The 7,304-nt window shown below is 40.7% G+C and overlaps 1 pseudogene; it reads right to left on the reverse strand.

Moving 5' to 3' along the window:
• Positions 1–2,930: 2,930 nt before the first annotated feature.
• LOC147732593 (uncharacterized) lies at positions 2,931–7,076 on the reverse strand (annotated as a pseudogene).
• Positions 7,077–7,304: the final 228 nt, after the last annotated feature.

Below are 7,304 nucleotides of genomic sequence, written 5' to 3' on the forward strand. Positions count from 1 at the left end.
CAATCTCTCTATGGAAGAGCATGTTAAGACTCTATCGGGCAAGTGCTTCGGAATGTTGCGGATGCTGAAAAGGGTTTTTCCTTGGGTCCCTCTTGCCACCAGAAGGGCCTTGTTACAGGCACTCCTAGTCAGTAGACTGGATTATGGAAACGCGTTTCTGATAGGTATGAGGGAAGACTTTTTGCAAGGTTACAAGTCATCCAAAATACGGCGGCACAGTTAGCGTTGAATAAGCCTGCTCGACCTTCCCCTACTGAGAGAGTTACATTGGCTCCCTGTAAAGAAAAGAGCAGTTTTTATACTTTTATGCTTAGTATTTAAGGCTCTCCATGGACTTGGACCCAGATATCTCACAAAAAAACTAGAATGGTATGTCCCAGCTCGTCAGCTCAGATCCAGTGGGCAAAAGCTCCTTCGAATGCGGAGAATTAAGAAGGTAAAAACGAGAGGCTGTGCCTTCTCTTACTTAGCTCCTAAGTATTGGAATTCGCTGCCAGAGGATCTGCGGGCATGCACTACCTTGATTCTTTTTAAAAAGGACTTAAAGACCTGGCTATTTTAGATGAGGATTCCTACATAGTGGCCTGTTTGTCTCCTGGGCGCCTAGAGATCCCCTTGGGGATGATTTGTGCATCATATAAATATAAATAATAATAATAACTACCAAATGCCTGACACTATGCCACAAAACAGCCGCAAAAATTACCAATGCTAGGTACCAGCCACTATGTTACCAATAAAACACCACACAATGCCCGACTATAAACCCTTTCGGCTACAAAAGTAGCCCAAAACCCACCCAATCCCTGAGCAGTTGTCAGACTTCTCCATTTGTCAAAATACCCGGGAGCCAGACCAGGGTCGGCGCTAGGTATGGGCAGTGTAGACACCTGCCCAGGGCCCCACGCTCACCTCTAAAGATTTAGGGCCCGCTTCCATATGGAAGCCTGCATAATAGGCCACCTGCTCCTCCTGGGTCCCCCTCACCCCTTCCAATCACTGCATTACATTGTGCAAAGAAGGTCCCTTAACCTCAGCAGTTCTAAAGGTGTGGTGTCATTCCTGGGATTACGCGCGTGGGGGGACGGAAAGAATGTCCGGGCGTCTTGGGACAGTAGCAAAGATAATTGTGTTTGTGTGAGCAGGAAAAGGGAGGGGCTGTGCTCTGTTAAAAATGTGCCATTTGTGTTTCCAGGCAACAAATGGCCCTTTTGTTTTTAGGATCGGCTGAATATTAATGGGTGAGGAGAGGCGGTTCAGTAGAGGAGGGAGAAGCTGTGGCTGGGCAATGTTTATAGGCAACGTGCCACACTTCTTCAAATGCCAAGGGAGGTAGTCCCCACTTCACTGGACTTCGAAGAACTGGATCAGGGCCCAAGTGTAGGGCCCCTAGTCAAAAAGGAAGATCATCCTGGAGTGATTCTGTTGTCATCTAATGACTTATTCCTGTAATTATCAGGGGAAGTCATCTCAAGTCATCCTGAAGTATGCCCATAGGGCAGAATGTTTAAATGCGATGACTCTTACTGTAATCACAAAAACTACTCTAGGATGGTGTTCTGATGACTTCCACTGGCAGGGAGTGGTTACCTTTTACAACTCCACGAATACTCATTGACAACTTCAGGATGAGTGCGGATTACTGCAGGATGGGCTCTAGACAATTTAAAGATGACTGTTGATTATTCCTGGATGATCCTATAACTGCTTCAGGATGGAAGTTGATTACTCTGGAATGATCCCATGACATTTTCAGGATGAGTGTGGATTATTCCTGGACGATCCTATGACCGCTTCAGGATGGCTATTGATTACTTTAGAATGACCCTATGACATTTTCAGTATGAGTTTTGATTACTCTAGGATTATTTAATGACAACTCAAAAATGAGCATGGATTACTCTGGATTATTTAAGGGCAACTTCAGAATGTGTAGATTACTAAATGATGACTATATAAGGACTTTCAGATGATTGTGCAATACACTTGGATGATTTTAGGCCACTCGAAGGCCAAGTGTAGATTACTCCCAGATGATTTAATTAATATAGAATGCCTGTGGATCACTAATAAATCATTACAGGTTGGATTACACCTTGACAATTCCATGTTAGGAGCATGTTATCCGACTGCCTATATTGCCTTGCAGGGTCCCACTAGGAGAGTGAGAAAGTGTCATGTCTATCCCTTTCACTAGCACCACTACACCATTAGGCAGCTGAGAGCCATGCACACACATTGGTACTATAATGCAATGTTGTCTGCGAGAGTCTAGCTTAGGTTTTGTAATGGAAGGGTACCCTTCTATTACCAAAAAAATACTATATCTAGACAAACGTGAAACTTTTCCCATTTCGGAAGAGTGTTGTACCAAATACCAATTTGCTCTTGTTTACAAATCCTGAAAAGGATTTTGATTCAGGTCTGCATTATAAAACTCAAGCAAACCAGACACAAAATGTCTATAAATCTGGTCCTAATACTCAGATTATTTTTCTCCTGCATTGGAAAGATTACTTTTTAAACTCTACAGCGAGAGGTAGACACTTGTATAAAATATAAAATGCTATTTTTGGCTAGGTTTGTGCTGCAGAAATACCACAAGCACCTTCATACAAAAGAAGTGGCCTGCAGCAATGTTATACCTTTGCATTCAGATAAGCTTAACGGGTGCCGCTACTCCCATACTTCTGACTCACTGGGATTTGCCTTATTTTGAGGTACAGAGCATTATCTGATGCTGTTTGATATGGTGACCATTTGAAAAAGACTAAACAAAACAGTGGTAAAGGAAAAATTACCAAAAGGGATGTGTCAATATGTAATTTTATTTATCTAAAGCACATATTTGGCCAAACAGGGGCCAGGATACCAAACAAGGGAAAAAGTCCAGGGAAAAAGGCCAGACTACTGCAACAAGAACAAATGGCTTAACGAAATCCAGCAACTTCGTGGTTTGATTCTAGATGCGGAGAGTTCCTTAATCCTCTTCTGGCATTGCAAATTTTTATAGCCGGCTTCCTTCTCATACTTCTGTTGTCAAGTGATGGCCAGCCGTTGGCACTGCACACAGACTTCATAAACTCTGGAAAAACAAAATAACATCAGTATTATGTTACCACCATTATTTATGGTTTTTAATACAGCTGGGCTGCCTATAAAAAGTTCCAATTCCATTATTTCATACAGTGTGCCACATGAAATATGGTCAGGGTTACAGGGTTCCTAAGTGAAACATTAAGGCCACTTGGTCAAAGGGGCACAGGTGAGAGCAAAGCATTGATGAAGAGTGGGGCAGAAGGTGAACAAAAAAAAGTTCCTTTATGAGCTATGAGCCCCTGGTCCCTAATGACAGTTCTAGCCCCAAGTAGAAGTATGTCTTCTCTGCCTCTTTCACCCTTTTGAAATGCTGGGGTACTTGGAAGAAAGACTGTACAAATGTAGATGCATTGAAACAAACATGTGCCATAGTCATGTTCACTAGACGTGGTCATGCTTTCTCTGCAAACCAAAAGTAATCAGTGCCCGATTTCTTTGCAAAACCATCATGGAGGCAACCACAGTGAGTCTGAACTGTACTTGCAATAATCATATTTGGAAAACAGTCTAAGAAACTAGCATAGTGACCAGAAATCAAATTAGGAGCTTACAACCAAGCGTTAGGACCAGGACCAACTGATCTAATTATTAGGGAGTTGATCGGGTCTAAATAAAAGCTGCAAGCACAGTATATTTTATAAGTGCAGTTTGCTATCACCGATTCATCCAGTTTGAGCACCTCACACCTGGACCTACAGACTTATAAATGAAATCCCAACTCCATGCTTTGCGCCATATTTGCATGCCATTTGTAGCACAAGCTCAGCACAAACTATTAAGAAATTACAAGCCACCACCATTGCTCTTACTGTTCTTTTGCAGACAGCTGTTAAGTAATGATGGAGTCATCGTTCAATTATGATACAACACCACATATGCAAACATAACTTAACACAATGTATAGTGAATTTTCACAAAACCAGCTCGACTGAATGTTAATTTGAACATTTGTAATATCTTACCAAACAATGCATCAACCTTCTCCTCATCAAGGACAGCATTCCAGCACGAGCCTTCGTTACACCTTTTGCAGATGCAAGTTCTTTAGGAGAAAAAAGTATTTCGCTGATACCATTGAGAAGAAAACCTGCACTGTCCCGAGCTTCCTTGGCTTTCTCCAGGAGTCTGTGCAATTTTTTCTTTGGAACGAATACATCTCTGAACCGTGAAGGATTGTTTGAGTCCTTTACCAACTGCTGCATATCAGTCTGCAAAATATCACAACTATTAACTATTTGCCATTATGTTAGGTTACATTCTAAAAATATGTATACATAGAGTGGTTTTCTGATTTTGATTTGGCATCTGTACATGGCTAATAATGTAATATTTGCTAGGTTAGCTCCAGGAGTGTATCTGCAGCCATATTTAAAAACATTGCATGCAGAAAGATTTCAAAGTCCTCATGCAGGAAATCTACAAGGTTTGTCCTATATAAACTTTAACTGTGTTAAAAGGGTGGCAAAGAAAAGAAGTACCTTTTGTACAGTGAATGATCAACTGCATATTTTTGATGCTGTTGCATCTGTTAAATTCCTTGAATTGGTCAAAGCAGACAGCGCAGCTTGCAAATACTGTATAGCCAACTCACTATTGCAAGTGGCTTGCAACTGTGCTATAATCAAATAAATATAGTTGTTAAAGGCAGCAGATAATAAATACAATATACACTTAACAGGCATACTTTTTGGCAATGCATGTGTTTGGATGGAAAACAAGGATTATTAATGGGAATTTGTTGCAGTGGAAAGGTAGAATATCAAGCACTCACCTTTTATGTGTTTGTTTTCGGCTTGTAACCGTACACACTCCTCATTCAGACAGAAACCAGGGCCAACAGAAAAGCTTTCGTTTTGATTAATTATGGTCAAGGAGTTATATACCATTTCCTTAGAGAGAAAGCAGATCATAATTACGTCATGCAAGTGGAAATGCCATTTCCTATGTACCTTTAAAAAAAATTTAAAAATTACCCCAGTGTTGAATGATGGACTTTCCTCCGTCATCAAATGAAATGATTCTTCATTGTCCTGAGGGGGGAAAAAAAGAAAAGCCCTCATTAGTCCATCATTTATACTGATCATATCAAACAGTGTTCCATTTGTTTACTCACATTTTTATAGGTAGGTATATGTGCCCTATTGTTGAGGAAATGAATGCACCATATTAATTCAATGTTTGAATAAGTATGAAGGTTTTTTGCAGAGATAACTGGTAGAACTTATGTGGTTTTGGCAACAAAAGGCATGTTACGTTCACCAAGGAAAAAAGGCTGGCATACAGGCCTAACAATATGCAAATGCGTATAGTGGCAGCACTCATTTAGCTCTGTTTACATTATGGTCACAGCTTCCGTTGCTTGCAAAGGGGTCATCATGGTAAGGGGTACTGTTCACATCCACTGGCGTTACTGCACTGTAGGCTGGGCTGTGTGACTGTGAGCCGTGAGCCACAAAACCTTGTGGTGTTAAACTATGTGGTGCAAAGTGTACCATCATTTTGTTTGCAGGGTCTAGTAGGTGTTACTCCATTGCTCGAAACAGCCAGCTCTTGTGTAGGAAATAGTTTTTTGGGTAATAACTGGCCTCGGCGGGTCTTGGGCTCAAAATTCCACGGACCTGATAATTCTCGCCTCGGTGCCTATTCTAATCATAGAGTCCCACTCTGCAACTCTGGGCAATAGCTTGCTTAATCTCCACAACGGCCCCCACAACGCTAAGGATGCCTGGCCTTCACCCTGGGGGTGCCCAGGAGTGGATGCCTCACAGGGAAAGCCAGGACGGGTTCCACAGTGGTATTCGTACAAGCGCCTTGAGACCCTTGCGGGTGAGTAGTGCGCTATACAAGTATCATACTACTACTACTATGGTGGTGAAAGGGAGGCATGTTTTTGTCCTTGATATTTAGATTTAAGTGGGGACTCCAAGACAAGTTCTTATTCACGTTCTACTCCGTCATATTTACTTGTAGATTTTGGATGAAGGACACTAGCCATCCCTGCTAAAAGGGCCAGGTTTTCAAGTTTCTGCAAATTCATCCGCGAACTCACATCACCAGGCTGTAAAGCTGTGCTTTCGGCAGAAGTATGGTTAGCAACTCTTATGTTATCCTGACCACTCTGCTTGGCTTTTTTGTCCTTTTCACGTAACACCCTCTTAAGTCTTCCAGCACTTCCCCGATTGCCACAGTCCATCATCAACTGCTTTTCCTCCTGTGCCCTTTGAAGCAACACCTGTTTTAGACCCTCCGTTGTGCCAGAATAGCTTGCAATTAAGTCTTCAAAAATATTTTGAATCGTAAGACACTGTTTCTTCACAAAAAAAAATGAAAAAAACATTTATACATAAACTTCAAAACAGAGATAACACATTGATCACTTGCAATATATCTTCAAGCGCTAGCCATGATATATCAATAAACCGGTATTGATAATAAAGGACAAATGTATATTCTATCCATAACAAAGTAAGTTTTCCTTATTAGACAGTACACATTGTAAACCTGAACTTGAACCTCCTGAAAAAAAGTTGCCTAAATAAAATAGTACATCCACAAATGGCTGCCTTATAGTAGTGCCACAAGCTAAAAGTTTCAGCCTTTTCATAAGTGGTACATTTGTAATTGGAGAGCAATGCAAGGCATATGTGAGGACATGCATGTTAATTTTTACTGACCATTATTGGATTAACTTATTCCCAAATGTAGGATTTTACTGAATCATGTTGGTAATTAGTACCATTATCCTGCAGTTGCAATCTTAATATAAAAGTTTACTTATTGTGCTTACCAGATGATTGGAAAAGAATCATAGCTTTAAAATCTCTCTCTTCAGTGATTGGCCGACCAGTTTAATCTATATTTTCTACCAGCCATTTACAAAGAAATTCTCCGGAATTGTCCAAAAGCAGAAAGTCTCAATTTTTTCTAAGACACACAGAGCGATCGCAAGTGAAAAATAGGACGTTGAATGAAACCATGATTATGTCCTGCTAGATATTAAAACCAGGAATTAGATTGTGACTGGTTTAAGTTTCAGAGGTATAATTCAAAGCATATCTAACTGAGTCACAGTTATTTAATTGGAGAAAAGCATTGCAAAAAATACACTGACCTGGTGCAATTTATAACTAATATGCGTAGATTTTGGAATACAAAGAAGTGTTAAGCATTCACTGAAGGCCATTGAGGAAATTGCGTAATTATCC

Source organism: Lissotriton vulgaris, chromosome 2_1 (assembly GCF_964263255.1).
Source record: "Lissotriton vulgaris chromosome 2_1, aLisVul1.2, whole genome shotgun sequence".
Classification (NCBI taxonomy): Eukaryota; Metazoa; Chordata; class Amphibia; order Caudata; family Salamandridae; genus Lissotriton; species Lissotriton vulgaris.